Here is a 17232-nt window from a genome sequence, read left to right as displayed (position 1 = left end):
TCTCTCAAGACCCAAACCCCCTGGCCTCCGCAAAAGGGTCATCTCTCTCTCACACCTTTTTTTTTTTAAATTTGTGATCAAATTGCCTTTGCATGAATGCTTGTCTTACATATTTGTTTCGGGTTTGGTTTTTGGGTTCTCTTTTCTTTGTTCAAATTTTTGTGATTTTAATTTTTAAAATGTGGGTTTTCTTTGTTCAATGGTATGGTCCATCTTCAATTTTTTCACCAAAGATCTCTGCTAGCACTGCTCCTTTCTCGGACCATGTACGACTCATCATCAAGTACTCAAGGTATGGATTCATCTCTGAACGTCCCATGCAAACTGTTTTCAGTTTTTCATCTGGGTTTTTTGAATTGCAGGAAGTTTGCTTCCGCATGCTCATTGTTTGCTTCCATTTTTCTTGCTTTGGCTTCAAATCGGACACCTAAACCCCTCTACCACTCTCAACACTTTCGATTCCGTCCCCCAATTAAGATTACAGGGTGAACTACAATCCTTAAACATACTTTTAGAGGCTTTATTAAAGCAAAGATAAATTGAAAAAAACTAACCGGCTACAAAGTGGAATAGCTATATCTCCTTTAAAATTTGGGTGCTAGCCCTTCCTCCTAGCCTACATAAGATTGACATCGACTTTGTTCTTCTAAATCAGGGATCGACCTAAAGATGTGGGCAAAACTTATAGCTTCTTCAAATATTGCTAAAGATATGTATATTTTCATCTCTTTTTTCCCTATATGTGTGTGTGACACACACACACACACACACACACATATATATATATATATATATATATCTTTTTGTGTTCTATATATAGTCCATATTATTCTAAGCTTTGAGTTAATATCTAAACCATGATTGGCCATGTTGCCTGTTTTATTTTGCATGTGAGAACCAAATGGTTACCAAGTAAATCAATAGAGTTCATACTATTATTTAGTTAATTTAATAAGCATAATAAGATATTAAATGTTATCATCTTCTGTTATGTTTTTGCAAATTCATAGATCATTTGAATTGAATATAATTCCTATAAAGATTATATTATTATCTCATCACAAAAGATTATATCCAAACATGAATCGCAACAATTAGCTTTGATTCATGTTCTAATTAAACAAATAGTTATGTTGCAGATTTTAACTTGAATCATCTTTTAATATGTTCAAATTATCTAATATGAACCTATGCATATTGTCATTTCATCGTCATTATAGTTAAGAATTTCTGTTATCATAACCCCTGAATTTTGGGCACTTCTGCATAAGCAGGCCAATTTCAAAACTGCAGGCACACACGCGGATGCACCTAGCAAAATTGAAGTGAAGTACTAACATTTTACAAGGCAGAACCTTCAAATGGTATTTTCTTAACTTCTCTGTTCACAAATTGCAGATTGCATAACAGACCCCTTTCTATTATTTGAAACACTATTTGATATTTGAATTGATACTTGAATTGAATAAACATCAGATAGGCCAATCAAGTTAAATATCAGATTTCATTTTTGTATTATGTTTCTCAATATCATATTTTAATCATCGTTATTGGTTTAACTGTGATAATGAAGCTTTATAACCAGTGCAATGTATTATCTAGTATCATGTTGATTTTGTCATCTGAGTTTCTTAGAAATCTCACAGCTCGGTTACTTTTCTGACTAGGGTTTTGACATTTTATTTGTATTTTTTAGGAAATTGCAGAAACCTTACGTTGAGATTTGGTTCTTTCAGCAGTAGGACCTCAGGATTGAAGACTGAATTATTGTAAGTTTGTTTTCTTTTTCTTTTGTTTTGGCAAGCAAAATCTCAATTATGCTCCACTATTGTTTTATAGTGTTTTTGTTGATGTTGGTACACTTATATTACTGTAAAATGAGCTCTTTATCTTGGTTTGTTTGGCATATGGATAATTTTAACTACTCTAATTGATATGCCCAAGTTATAAATAAGGACTATTAGGGAAAAAAACATTAGTTGTATAATTCCAGGAAAGGTGTAAATGAGAACTATTAGGGAAAAGAATAATAGTTGTATAATTTCAGGGCTATGAAGAAGGTTAGAAAAACAATTTTAATCATCCAATTGTATTCAAAATTTCATTTCTATTGGAGCTAAAAACTAACATCACTGAAAGAATGCAATCTTGCTATGCCTTTAGTTTGGATGAGAAAAGCAGTAAGCTTTTTCAATTATTTTCCCTTTCATGTAAATGATTCTAGATTAATTCTTTTAAGCGTTTCTGCCAGTGTTTTCCTTACCTACTCATTGTTCATAGAGATCCCTTCTAACTCGAGTGTTTAGAGTCGTACCTTCTATGACTTTTTGCACATAACAAGCTTCACTCTCAACCTCGTTAGGCTTCAATCTACCAATTAATTTAATGTCATGTCTTCTAATTTGTATTAGTTAAGGCTTTCAAAATTAATTTTTGATTTCTACCATTTCTTATATTGTTCTATTGTTTTAGGCTCCATGTGAAGTGTAAAGTGTTATACATGTTAGGTAGAATGAAGAAGTGAATTAGGTACGCTTGAGAATACAGTGGATAAATCCATGGATGTTAACTTGGTTTTTAGATTGTTTGTTCAGTAATAACGTAGATCTCAATATTCACACCTCCAAAATATTTAACATCATCTACTAACTAAATATTAGATTGCACTGATCTAAATAAGAGCCTATTAAATCTGTTAGTATAAAATAATTGCATGTAATTTCATTTTATTTCCTTGCCTAGGCTGCTTGACAATCAAGAGTACTGGAGGGAAACTTTTGGTGCTCCAGTGAACAATTTCATTCATATTTTCTCAAGGTAAATGAAACAACATTCCCTAATATTTTTTGCATGTAAATAACCCAACGTTTCGTAATCTTTTGTATATAAGTTCTGCTATCGATCAAAAACCATAATCAACTGGAAGGTCTAGATCTTTTTTTTTTTGTTTTTTGTAATGTAGATAGCCAAGAGTTCTACGATTTTTTGTACGTGGACTGTATTGATTAAATCTTTTGCATGAAAAAAAAATCTTCCTAATGATTTCAATGTAAATCATGTTAAACTTCTATGACTCAATTTTTTAGATTTTTCAAACATAATCTCTTACAATTTTTAATCCCGCAGCATTGCACGGGAAGCAATATCTAGTATGGACTAAATTGGACCGCACTAAACAAAAGGTTTCGGTTTGAACCAAACTGCAAGTTCAAAAAAACGATTTGGTTTCAACATATTATCTCTGAAGCCGAACTGTACCACATAATATAAAAAAAATTAATTTAATACTTGCAGGCCCACGTTGGTACTTCTTTTTTTTATCAAAAGTTGTTTCACTTTCAAGTTAAACAACAAAAAAATGTTTAGTAAAAATAAAAGTAATGATCTCCAAATAATAGTTTTTAAAAGTAGCATGTGGTTGTTTTTAAAAGATACTTTAAAAATAAGGTTGAGCTTTTAATGAATATCTTTAACTCGTTAATTTAAAAAAAAAATAACATTATTTATCCTTCTAAACACATTTAATTTAGGGCTGGGTTTCAGTATGGTTACCAAACTCCCCCATACCAATTACCGTGCCAAATTTTTAGTTTAGCAAAATCTATTACCATTACCGTATCAAACTTTAGATGTAATAAGTTTCAGTATGCCAAATAATTCAGTTGACATGGTCTAGTAATACTAATTGCCTGCCAGGACCACTTTTTTAGGTCAAAACCATTTTTTTTTTTAACCCAATTCAAGGGCAAGACAGTTTTTGTGCCTTCATCACATATATTGTAGTCTAACGTCATCAATCATTCATAATTCACATATATATATATATATATATATAATAAATCAATTTGTTGTCGTTGCCGCCACCACCTCACCACCATAAACATAATCACCACGATTGCTACTACAACCACAACCACAACTGCCAATGTCGCTGGTGTCGTCGCATTACCAATATTGTCATCTTTGCAGCCTAACCAACATACTCTTTTATTGGCACCACCACCACCATCATCACAACCATTGTTATCACCATCGTTGTTGTTATAATTGCCCACAAAATCATGTCCATGTTCATCATTATATACAATTATATCACTTCTACATTAAAATTTACCAAACGCTTTTATACTAATTTTCATACTCATAACTTTAATAGAAATACAGTTTATCAAACACTCAACAACTATATTTTGCAGCTGATTATTCTTAAAGCACATCAGAAGCAGTTTTTAAAAACATAGAGTAATCCCACAATGACCCTTAATCCACAACCACAACAACAAGCTTCAAGGCAATCTCAAACTTCTAGTTCACAAGGTTCAACGGCTTCTCATCCATCAGTTTCACTTTTACAAGGTCCAAGGTCTTCCTAACTATCACATTCTCAAGCTCAAAGGCCTATGTTTGGAACCAAATTTGTCAACCGTCATAGGAGGTGGAGATGCATAAATCCAAGTAACCTATAAAAGAACAAACAACTATAAGCTAGCCAAAGACAAAGGCTATGTTGGTCAAAGACTCTGATAGGCAAGTTAGTAAGCAATATAAGAGTCAAGTGGTAGACAAGAGAATAAGTATGTCATAATTGCGTTGTTAGAGATGAACTCTAGAATGGTGATCTATACCAGTCGAGAATGTGACCTTCTAGAATAGTGGAATCCTTATTAAACAAGGAGAATCTTAAATAATATCTAGGACCATCTCTAAAGGAGATGTCAAAAAATCCACATCAACAATAACGGTAAGAAAAAACAGAAGCAATGTTTTCCAACCGAGAAGTCAAATCGATGTGGCATGACATGAAATAACATCTCTCCTCTTGTGTTAAATTTGACAGTAGCTTCAAATATTTTTTTTAATTAATTATCAAATGCTTTTGTATTTTTTTTTTATCAAATATGCAAATCTCCTATCTCACTCAAACCTGACTTCTTTTTCCCATTTCTTAGAACCAAACCCAAAAACCAACCTCTCTCACTCGAACATCACTATCTCAGCCTCGATAACCATCTCTCCATTGGTCATTAGAAAATCAATAATTCATAAATTTGAGTTCGCAATCTATGAAATCGAGAGAGAGTGAGAGTTAGATAGAGAAGAGTGAGGAAGTAACATGGGAGAAATTGACGACTGTGATTTGATTGGGAGGTAGAGCTCCGGTGGATATAAGCGCAGTTGATGGAAGCTCAGATTGTGAAGTGAGTTTAACATCAGAGACTTGGTTGCAGAAGACTGAAGAAGTGGCGGGATGAGAGAGAGAGAAGGGGAGGATCTTTATCAATGTTTTATTTTTGTTTTCGGTTTATCTCTAAGGACATCATGGTAGATATAATTCGGTGAAGGTCATTATCAATTATTTATATATGTAAAATTTAAAATATATAATAGAAGTTATGAAAATAAAATAGTGTAATAAAATAATAATTTAATTTGACATATCAGGTGGAGAGCAAAACTTTAAAAAATGTCAAAGTGCCACGTAAGCTGTCAATTTCAAATTTTATGTTTAAAATTTAGCATCTCCTTTGAGTTGCTCTAGGAAGTAGATATTGCAATCTCTTAGGAGTGTGATTATTTGTGACGCACATAAATCCTTAGATTGTAAGGACTCCAAGATTATAGGAAATATGTTGGTTCCTTGTAGGATTAGGTTTCTGTATCTTGCGGAACACGTGTGGTTAATCTCAGGAAAGTCCTCGGACTTTGCCCACTAATTTCGAAACAGGATGATGGTGGCATCTCTGCTCTTTTTATTCAGCTCCGCAGCAGAAGTTGTTGAGTCCATAATCGGACTTCTGAGGTATTCGTATTCCGATCCGCCTTACTCTTACTATGGACAATCATGGTCATACAAATGACCCTAACTATGTCTCTGAAATGACTTGTGTCCCCTTAAGGATGGATAGTTATCCAACGACCATGCCTTTCGGTGTAAGTCGTAATACGTACCGCTTTAACTCTTCTGTCACGAGGCATTTTGGCTTTGAGCCTCATAAACTTTTGACGTTTCATATTCAAACATGCAACCTCGAGAATCATAGCGCGTAGCTAGCAATGATGAGGGAGGTCATGTTGCTTGTGTACATTTAACAAGAAGTGGTCTTTTTGCATCACCAAGTGACTTTGATTTTTGAACACACTAATCTCTAGGCAAGACTCTTCAAATTCGATGGTGAGATTTCTTGGCACTCCCCTTTGAATAGCCCAACCTTGACTTTATTTTTCCCAATCCTTTCTCATAAGTTCTCAACTTCATTGTGGATTCTCTTTATTTCTTTCATGTTTTAGCTTTTAAACTCAAATTTCACTTTGAACCTTCGATAATTAGGATTTATAACCAAGAAATTTGTCACATACATATTCACTTTGATGGTGGGACAATATCAATGATGTTGGTGGTGAACCATGCTAGGCCTTACAAGTTTAACAAAACCACATCACTAAACATCATCGATATGTCCCAACTTAACGACCTATTACAAGGTGTTAAGTTTTATCATAAAAGGTCTCAATGATGCTAGGAGAAAATTATAAATCAAAATATACTTTATAAAGTAAAATCTCTCATATGTTAATACTATATTTTTTTTTTCTTTTCATATGCCCGATGTAGAATTCTATTCTTATACAGATATCAAATTATTGTTGATTTCTTTGTTGTTGATATTATTATTGATTCATTGTGTGACTTATGATAACTTTAAGGAAATAAACCTAGAAGACTTTGGAAAGAATAAGACTTGAGATACTTTACTAGATGCCTTTGATTGATATCAAAGGTTACAATATATAGGAATACAAGAGCCTAATTTAAGTAGGTAAATTAATATAGTTCAATGTATAAGGATGTACTTAATTCAATGAACATGCTACAATACATGTACTCCGATAAAGTCTAACTATTTCTAGAAGGATCTACAACATTGGTTGGGCTATGGGCGTCTCTCAAACTTTTCCCGTCCCTGGAAAACTGGACGGACTTGAGCAGACAAGTTTGGAACGGAGGAGATCAAGCCATGGTTTATGAAGGCTTTCGCGAGCAAACAGCATGTTGATCAACATAAATATTATAATAGACATAGTGAGTACCAACAACAATCTTTTCGGGAACAAAATGATAATTCAATTCATTATGATGAGTATGAAAACAAGGTACAAGGTTTATACCCAAGAAAACAAGGTAGCCACTTGTAGAGTGACAACTGACTAAACACTCAACGAACTCAACATCAAAGTAGCAGAGAGACTGAGAGAAACCGAATCAAGATGGAATGTTGGTTTATAATCGATGGTGCCCTTGATATACTAAAGAATACACTCGATAGCTATTATGTGAGAAGTACGATGAGCGCTCATGAATTGTGCAATAATGTTGATAGCCAAGGACAAATCTGGCTTAGTGAGAGTGAGGTACTAAGGAAGCCGACAATTTCACAATAAGTAATGGGGGGGGCCAATAAGGAATCGTCCTGGGCTGTTAAGGCAACTTTGTCCATAAGAGGAGTGGACTCAGGCTTGTAGTCAATCATGTTCTGCTTAACAAGAAAGTCATGATCATATCTATCTTGATTTATACATAGACAGTTAGAGTCACAAATCACTTGTAATCAAAAGATATACCTGAGTGGTCCTAGGTACTTAATGTCAAATATGTTGCCCAAAATGTTGATGAATGTTAAAAGTAAGGAAGATTCCAGTATAAGAATGTCATCTATATAAAGTAGTAAATAAATCAACTATGAGCCATGTCAAAAAATAAATAGGGAATTGTCGGCCTGGCTTTGAGGGAATCTAACGGATAAGAGAAATAAGCTAATACGAGTGAACCATGCACGATGAGTTTGCTTAAGAACATAGAGGGACTTGCGTAAATGATGCATATATGCTAAGTCGAATCAATGAACCTTTGAGGCTGAGTCATAAAAACATTTTTCTATAAGTAGCCATGAAAGAAGGTATTCTTCATATCAATTTGATGAAGAAACTAACCATGAGAGGTAGCGAGACAACAGATAGGGGACGGTGCAAAAGGTGGTCAATTTGACAACCAGGCTAAATGTTTCACCATAATATGCCAGGGCATTGATGGAAACTCTTAGCAACAATGCGAGCTTTGTAGCAGTCAATGGAGTCGTCATATTTTCTTTTAAAACGAAAAACCATTTACAACCAACTGTATTCTGACCGGGATATAGGAACAAGACTATAAATGTCTATTTTAAGAAGGGCGTTGATCTCTTCTATCATAGCAGTGCATCATTCAAGATGCTTGGAGACTTGTGAAAAACATGTTGGTTCAACAAAATCAAGTATGGTAAGAAGAGCATGAGGAAGAGGGTACTACACGATGCCATCAAAATAAATTTTCAGTTGAGTGATGTCTTCCTAAGTGCATGTGACCATTAGGTGATTGGTGATAGTTATGGAGAAGCATGTGTTATAGAGGGTTGATCCAATTATTGTGCTGGCCTAATTTGAGAGGCAGAGGAAAATAGGCAGAAAAGATGGATTTAAAGTTAGGAGGGACATAATTCAGTGTGATGTAGACGGTGAGATATATTGTTACAGCAACTGAGGTGGTAAAAGATGAGGCTATAGAGTTTGGCCGGCTGGCGTGAGTCTGAGCCAGGATTGTTCCTGAATAGGCTTGGGCCAGAACATACGCATATAAAGGCCATAGGGGGCCGATGCAGGAGATAAATGAGTGATGTTAAATAGGACTATCGATGAAGAAGCATGTACATGCAAATCACTGTAAGGAATATAATTTTCATTAAGTAAACATGACGCAAGACATAGACATAACCAATGGATGTATCAAGACAACGATAGCTTTATGGAAGAAGTTATAACCTATGAAGACACAAGGAATAGAACGACTCATTAGTTTGTGTTATGCATAAGCCCAAGACGAGGAAAGCAAAAAAACAAAAAAACTTTGAGATGATAGTAGGTTGGAGGAGAGTTGAAAATGAGGGAATATGGACTTGAAGGTAAGAATGCGAAGTTCTGATAAGCAAAGGAGATGATGAGTGTTGAGGATCGATGTGTGTAACATGATGTATTCCCAACCAACACCTTGAATGACTAGTAGGACCAAATATTTGTTAGAGAATAAGATAGGTTCACCAATATTTGAACGACTTTGCAATGTGGACAAACTTATCAATAGTTTGATGCCCCTTGTGCATCTTGTGGGACACTTTAAAATGAGTAATGCTTACCATTCCATTATTCACACAAATCCTTCCATGACTTATTGGCTGCCTTGCTTGAGGAATAGGTTCACAAAAATGGAGATGAATTGGAATAACGTTGGAGTTGGCTTCGAATGTGAGCTTCATTAGTAAATGATTTATGGGCAAAATGGATTGTGAGAGCCTCCCAGATGTTTTCAATAGTTTCGCAACTGATAATGAGGGATAAGATTTCCTTGGTAAAGATGGTGGTGAGCTAGGAAATAGTGAGCTGGTTCGATTGAACCCAAAGTTCATGAATGAGATTCACAACTTTGGTGATGAGTTAATCCTTATCAACAAGAACATTAAAAAGGGAAATAAGGGGAAGATAAATGCCAATCACAAATTTCCTTAAGCCATGTCTGATGAGGAACAACTTCATCTGACGAAGCTAAAACAAGTAGTTAGTGTGGTCAAGTTTTTCAAAATGGACAGTATTAGTACTGTGAAGGTGTGGGAGGGAAGGGGAAGAAGAGGCAGAAGTTGATAAGGCCATGGACCATGGAAAACTAAGAAGATTGAAGACTTCAATGGAAGATTTAGGAGGCAATGAAACCATGTAAAAGACTTTGGAGAATAAAACTGAAGATAATTTACTGGAGGCCTTTGATTGATATCAAAGGTTACAATATATAGGAATACAACTAGGTAAATTAATTAGTTCAATGTACAGGATGTACTCAGTTCAATGTATATGATACATGTACTCCAATAAAGTCTAACTATTTCTAGGAAAATTTGTGGCATTGGCAGGCCTATGGGCCATCTCTCTAACAATAACTCTAATATTATTGTATTGAAGAGGCTTAATTATTGTCATAAGACTTTTTAGCCAAAATGGTCCCTGAGATTTGCATAACACGTCACTTTGGTCTCTGAGATTGAAAATCAATATAAATGGTCCCTGAGATTGTCCACCATCTATTATTTTGGTCATTCCGTTAAAAACTCCGTTAAGTGTCCTAGAGCTCTCGGCCGGAAGTTAGGACAATTTTCAAAGCTTCGTAACTCAATCGTTTCTTAACCAAATTCGGCCCATAATATATCAAAATGAAGATAGGAAAGTGTAGAACAAGACTATACCAATTTAGAAGCCCAATGGTTGCCGAAGATGGCTAGAAGATAGCCTGAAATGTGACTGGTCCACGGGAAAACTGGAAAACTTGTCGGAAACTGGATAAACTTTAAACGTTCATAACTTCTTCAATACTCAATGAAATCGAGTGATTCAAAAACGAAAATCATATTGATCGATGAGACGAAGAGAATGATATTTTTCTTGATGGCTAAATCACCATGGGTTGGCTGGAAAACGGCATGAAAGTGGCTAACTTGAGACCAAGACAACCACTTTCGAGCTATTTTTCAGCCAAACCACGACGATTTAGCCACCAAGAAAGGTACCATTCTCTTCGTCTCATTGAGAAGTATGATGTTCGTTTTTGAATCACTCAATTTTGTTGAGTATTGAAGAGGTTATGAACGTTTAAATTTTACCCAGTTTCCGACAAGTTTTCCAATTTTCCCGCGGACCAGTCACATTTCAGGCTATTTTCCGGCCATCTCCGGTAACCATTGGGCTTCTAAATTGGTATAATCTTGTTCTACACTTTCCTATCTTCATTTTGATATATTATGGGTCAAATTTGGTTAAGAAACGATTGAGTTACGAAGCTTTGAAAATTGTCCTAACTTTTGGCCAAGAGCTCCAGGTCACTTAACAAAGTTTTAAACGGAATGACCAAAATAATAGATGGTGGACAATATCAGGGACCATTTCTATTGATTTTCAATCTCAGGGACCAAAGTGATGTGTTATGCAAATCTCAGGGACCATTTTGGCTTAGAAGGCTTGTCATAAAGACAAAAACCTTCATGAATTGAGAGACCTTGCACTTTTGTCATAATACTCATAAGGAAATATTTGGGAAAAAATATCCAACCACTATTTTTTTACATTGAAATCATGTTTTAAACGTATTCTAATCCTAAATCATTAGAGCATCTCTAATCATGTTCTCCATTTCAAGTTAAATTTAACTCTTTAGAGCCATTATGGGTTGGTCGAAAAAAATCCCAAAACTCCACCTTGAGATGGAAACCCCTAAGCCCAATATTGGGCTGGGTTAGATAGTGGCGTGGGTGTAGGGTCATGGCCTACGACCATTTTGGAATGTATGGATTTCGTTGTAAATCTAGGTTTCATGTGATAGAGTCGAGATATTGTAATAATTTGCGAAGTCAGGCGTAAATGAATGGTGGCTCAAGGCTGTCATCGTAATCTATTCCTCGAATTTCGTCAGGGAAGGAGGAGCCTAGCGCCATCGCAAAAAGAGTGCTCATATTACGTCTAATGTTCAATATTCTTATGATGATTATGACTAGGGGTGGTTCGGTATGGGATCCCATACCGAAACCCTTGTCCCGATTCCCAAACCAAAATTTTCTGGAATCCCAAATTCAATATCGATCCCAAACCAAATTTTCGGGAATCCCGAAATGGTTTTGAGCTTTTGGACTACATTTGATATATTATGCTTTTGGGCTAAAATTCAACCTTTTATATTGAAATTTTGGGCTTTTGGGCAGGCTGCCAATCTACTGCCCAATCTGTTGTTGGACTATAATTTGAATCTATGCACAATCTGTGCACAATAGCATATGTGATCTGCCTATTCAATTTCTACTACACTTGACATGCATGCAATAAAAATAAATTAAGTAACAAATCCAAAAGCAAAAAAAATTAGTTACAAGCCAAGGTTTTAAAATAAATAAAGTAACAAAAGCAAAAAATTAGTTACGAGCCAAAGTTTCAAAATAATTAAGCTACAAACCAAAAGCAAAAAAGCAAAGCTTAACGTTTATGAAGATTGTTGGCCTCTTTGGCCCCTTCGGCCCTTTGATATTGTTGATGCTATTGGTTGCTCCCTTCGTGTTGGTACTTGTACTCTTCCCGTTGGTTGAGCCATTCCCCTTGATATTAATGGTTGAGCCCTTCTCCTTAAAATGGGTGGTTGTGGAGGTAGTGATTAATTAATTTGATTTTGACGTTGAACCTCAACTTGAGATGGTCGAAGAGGTGGAGGTGGAGGTGGCATTTCATTTTCTTGTGTTGTATTCTCCTCACCTCCCAAATTAGCCATGCCTAAAACAATAAACCACAAATCATTTAGATTGAATTATAGTCTAATAGTAATAGATAATAAATACTAAGAAAATAAAAGAGGAAATTAAATTGTTTGCTTACTTTTTTCTAAGCGTTCAAGCTCCTCGTAGAAATATAATTCGTCAAGTGTAGGCCCCTTGTAGAAACAAAATTCTTTTCCTCTAAGCTAATCACTAGTACACACTAAAGCCTCAACGTTTTTAGGTGTTAAGGAAGCTCTAAAAGGATCAACAACTCTCCCACCAAGACTAAAGGCATTTTCACTAGCAATGGTGCATCTAAGAAGGGCCAATACAACCTTAGCAACTTTACTAAGAGTTGGATATTGACCACAATTTCCTTTCCACCAATCCAAAAGATTGAAACCCTCATATGTTAGGCTTTGATGTGGATTATTCAAGTACATATTCACTTCATTGGCTATCTCATTTTGTTGTGTCTTTGTTCTCTTTCTTTGGATCTTCTTTGTCATCCTTGAAGCAACATCATCAATATCTACTATCATACCCCCCCCCCCCCCGGTCCCATCATCTAGTACAACATTTGATCTTTGCTCCACATTTGAGGTAGCACTACTACTAGTACTACTACCACTAAGGACCACTCCCTCCTTATATGTATTATACAACTCGGTTACATAGCCTTTAACCCTTACTTTCTCCTCCCTTATTTTGTCACATCCATAGCCGAGCTCTTCTAGATTTGTCTCTAACATATCAAATTTGTACCTCGAGTCAAGTGATTGGGCCACAAAGAGAATATGATTCACCTTTTCAATGTCACCCCAATATTTGTCAAACTTGAGCTTCATTAAGGTAGCCACACTTTGCAAAGTGGCATTAGAAGCGTTTAAAATTTGTTCTTCTATCTCCACTTGCAAGGCAATCACAGTGCTAAGTATTAAGTGTGACATTGGAGTAAGGGTTGCACTCAATGTCAAAGTGGCATCATAAATTTTTTTGAGAAAGTAAGCAAAACTCACCGACCTTTCCCAATCATCCACCTCCGGAAGACCCACCCGCTTGGCCTTTGTTGTCACCCCATCAACCTCTTTCGAGACCTTCTCTTTAAAGTGAGCAATAAAAGAATCACACTCAAATGCCATCTTGGAGAACACTTCTTTAAACTTGAAAGCACTATTAAGCATTTGACACGTGGTATTCCATCTTGTGACAACATCAAAAGGGATACTTGACGTCCTATCAAATCTCAACAAGACACAATATTCCCTAAAAGACTTCAACCTTATCGGGGATGAGTGTATAAACTTCACACAATCTCTTATGGCATCAATCTCCCTACTAGGCTCTGCCATTCCATCATTAACTATCAAATTGAGGATGTAACAAGCACACCTCATGTGCAAGTGAGCCCCGTTAAGTAAAAGAGTACCATTTGACTTAAGTCTTCTTTTCATGTATGCAATAACGGTGTCATTTGCACTAGCATTGTCAACAGTAATGCTAAACACCTTATCTATGCCTCAATCATTCAAGCAAACCTCTAGACATCTTTCAATATCATCACCTTTGTGAGAAGTAACTTGGACAAAGTTTAGGATCCTCTTATGTAATCCCCAATTAGCGTCCAAAAAATGGGTCGTGATAACCATGTAGTTTATCATTGGAATCGAGGTCCAAGTATCGGTTGTGATACTCATTCTCAATCCCTCAATCACACATTTTATTTTTGCCTTCTTTTCAAAATAACCGCCGCTGCCACCTTATGCCTATTAGCAAGTTTGTACTTTGGATTCAAGTCATGAATAAAAGCTCGAAAGTCCTCTTGATCAACCACCCTAAAAGGCATATCCGCTATTATAATTCACCTCACACATCTCCTATCATGTCTTTTTTGATTGAAAGTGTGAGTGACAATTGGACCTCCCATCCTCGCTTGTGTCAATGTAGGTTGGTTCGAATCCATATTCTCAAAGAGACGAGAACCCGGGCATTTTCTCAAATGTTTAAGAATTCCCGCCGTTCCATGAGTTCTAGGGTGTGTCGGTACTAAGAGTTTGCAATGCTTGCATTCGGCCATGAACAATCTCTCCCCATTATTATCGGTGATCGTTACCCTCTTACCATCGTTCCACGCCGGACTTGGACCCTTTCTCCTATTGCCCTTTTTCCGATGAGGACCATCCCATTGTCTCACTACTTCTTCTACTTCCTTTTCCCTCTCTTCTCCCTCTTCCCCTTCTTCTTCTATTTGTTCTAATGCAATATCCTCCTCCACATCTGAATCATCATCCCAACAATCTTCATAATAATCATTATGCAAATAATCTTGAGGTGAGGGAGTGCCTAGTTGAAGGGTACCACTAGGTTGGGTTTGTTTTCGTTTTCCTAATACCGAGACCATAGGTGTACTAGATTGGCTACTAGACCCTTCCATCCTAACAAATAAAATAACAATGCATATTAATATATCATAACCACAGTTCAACATATATCCAAATTCCAATCGATAAATCACATATCCAATTCAAATGCAATAACATTAACATATTCAATATGTGCAAAGTAAGAGGAAACAATTAAAGAGAATTAAAGAGAATTCATATATATTCATAAGGAGGAAAGGAGCTACAACTCTATGATCTCTACATTTCATCACCACACCGTAGATGTTTCCAGATATTAACTACTACATGTACATGCATTATGAGAGAGAGAGAGAGAGAGAGAGAGAGAGAGGATGTTTCCAGTTAGTCATTAGATTTATAGAAGAAAGATATATGTCTACATACATATCTTGCTGTATCTTTTGATGAATATGGTTTATTAGAAAATGATCTATTTGTTATTTTCGAACCGTCTGTTAAAAGAAATTCACATGTTGTATTGAAGATAAGTTATCAATAAAACTGCTGCAGGACAGGGAACTGAAAAATACCTTAACCTCATAAGCTGGATTCCCAAATTGGTAGTGCTCATCTTTTGCTTTGTTGTATCGTTTAATTACTGATTTTATGCTGGTAGAAGGATACATTTGAGTTAGATACTTATTCGATTTTTGCCAGCTTAGCACAAGAAACATTTGGAATATGTTTTCAAGAATCTGTATATGGACAACAAAAGAAAATTGATAAATCATTGTAGCATAATAACATTTTTGACTAACTTTTTAATCTACTTCCCTGCAATCAATATGTTTTGTAAGCTGTTGTTACTGATAAACGTATGGTTTTCATATCTACTTGCAGACATTGTTGTAGAAGGTATTTTAGAAAACATTTAAGTCAAGCTCCTTCCCCCCTTTAACCTCTCATTCCCTCTAGACTGTAACCTCTCCGTCGATTCAAAATCCCTAATTCCAAGCCCTAATTCAGAAACCCTAATTTTAGAAATTCCTAATTCAGAAACCCAAATTCAAAATCTCTAATCGAATTTGAAATCAAACAATTTGTATGAACTTTGGTTGAGTTTATTGCAGGAATTTCTTACCTTTTGCAGTGAGGAGAAGTGCAGATTAAGACCGAGAGCTTGATTCAGGAGCCAAATTCGGGTGGTATGGACAGTGGGTGAAGGCGTGATTCAGGTGAGGAGTGAGGACTGAGGACTGAGAGGAATGTGGACTAGTGTGGGTAAATTCGGGATTTAGGCGACGGATATGGGAGGAGAGGCAAATCGACGAAGAGATACTGAGGTGAGGTTTAGGTATGAGGTAAGGTGAGTCAATGTCGAGAGACCGAGACAGAGAGAGAGAGTCAGACACGAGTTGATAACTTTGATTTATATGCAACGGTTGAGATTAAATCTCAACAGGATCCAATGGCTATTAAAATTCTAAATATATATTTAAAAATTAATTAATATATATATATATTTTTTTGGTTCGGTATGGGATTACCGAAATCCCAAAAACTTGAGACTGATTCCCGTACCGAAATTTTCGGGAATTTCGGTTTAGGCATTTCTCGGTTTGGTTTCGGGAATTTTTCGGTTTGGTTTGGGATTTTTGGGATTTTTTTCCAGCCCTAATTATGACCTATTAGAAATACAATTTTTATTTATTTTAATTATCATAAAAATAATATTAATTATTATTTGAGCTCCTCACTCACTAGTGACTTTCCACATTTTAAGAGCTCCTAACAATTTAGCTATCCTAAGAGTATCTTCAAAGAAAATGTAAAAATCCTACGTGGATTGTTTTGACAAAAAAAATATGGTTTTTTTTTGTTCCAAAAGAGATGTCAAAATCTTATGTGGATCGATTCTCCACTTTGCTGCCAAATTTGAAGGCAGTGCCAATTTTTGTTTTAGTTTTATTTAATGTTGAACTCACATATTTCTTTATTTTTCCTTCACTTATTGATCATTTTAGGGGTTCTATCCACATACATTTTTACTTCCCACAAACCCCTTGTTAATCTATGTTTTTTTAATATTTTTCAATTCATTCGATCCTCATGCTAGAAATTAAAAAGGACGTGTGGGATGTAAAAAAGGATGTGTGTGCAGTACACTTTTGATTAGTGAGAATAGAAGATTTTCAAAATGTTATTTTACCGTATCAACTGTAAAAATGATATTTGATATCTCCACTAAAGATAGCCTAAGCATGATAGGGAGTGTGATTGAGATGAATTTTTCAAACTTAGGGCTAGTTTGGAATTGCTGTGTTTTTTTTTTTTTTTAATTTTTTAAAACTGCTTCTGCTATGTTTTTTTTTTCAAAATTGCTTCAGTTGTGTTGTGAAAATAAACAACCATGAACAGAAGCAGGTAAATGTTTGGTTAACTATACTGCTAAAATTATTTTTAGCAAAAAAAGAATAAGATTGTCAATATGAAAGGTATTCGACCTGCCTTCAATA

At 35.5% G+C, this 17232-nt stretch overlaps 1 long non-coding RNA gene and 1 pseudogene across 2 annotated transcripts; one reads left to right on the top strand and one right to left on the bottom strand.

Annotated features, from left to right (window-relative positions):
• Positions 1 to 76: 76 nt before the first annotated feature.
• On the top strand, positions 77 to 3068 carry LOC148690026 (uncharacterized). 2 transcript variants are annotated; one of them, XR_015957973.1, is made up of 5 exons: positions 77 to 292; positions 363 to 713; positions 1275 to 1364; positions 1697 to 1769; positions 2743 to 3068. It is a non-coding gene; the product is annotated as an uncharacterized LOC148690026 (long non-coding RNA). The 2 variants fall into 2 exon arrangements; XR_015957972.1 differs by lacking the exons at positions 77 to 292; positions 363 to 713 and having other exon boundaries at positions 777 to 1364.
• Positions 3069 to 12615: 9547 nt separating this feature from the next.
• LOC148690025 (zinc finger BED domain-containing protein RICESLEEPER 1-like) lies at positions 12616 to 14971 on the bottom strand (annotated as a pseudogene).
• Between the last annotated feature and the right edge of the window lie 2261 nt (positions 14972 to 17232).

The sequence above is a fragment of the Pyrus communis genome, chromosome 16 (assembly GCF_041283825.1).
Source record: "Pyrus communis isolate YQ-2024b chromosome 16, ASM4128382v1, whole genome shotgun sequence".
Taxonomy (NCBI): Eukaryota; Viridiplantae; Streptophyta; class Magnoliopsida; order Rosales; family Rosaceae; genus Pyrus; species Pyrus communis.
Note: the sequence above shows the minus strand (reverse complement) of the source record. Positions and strands in the feature narration are given on the sequence as shown.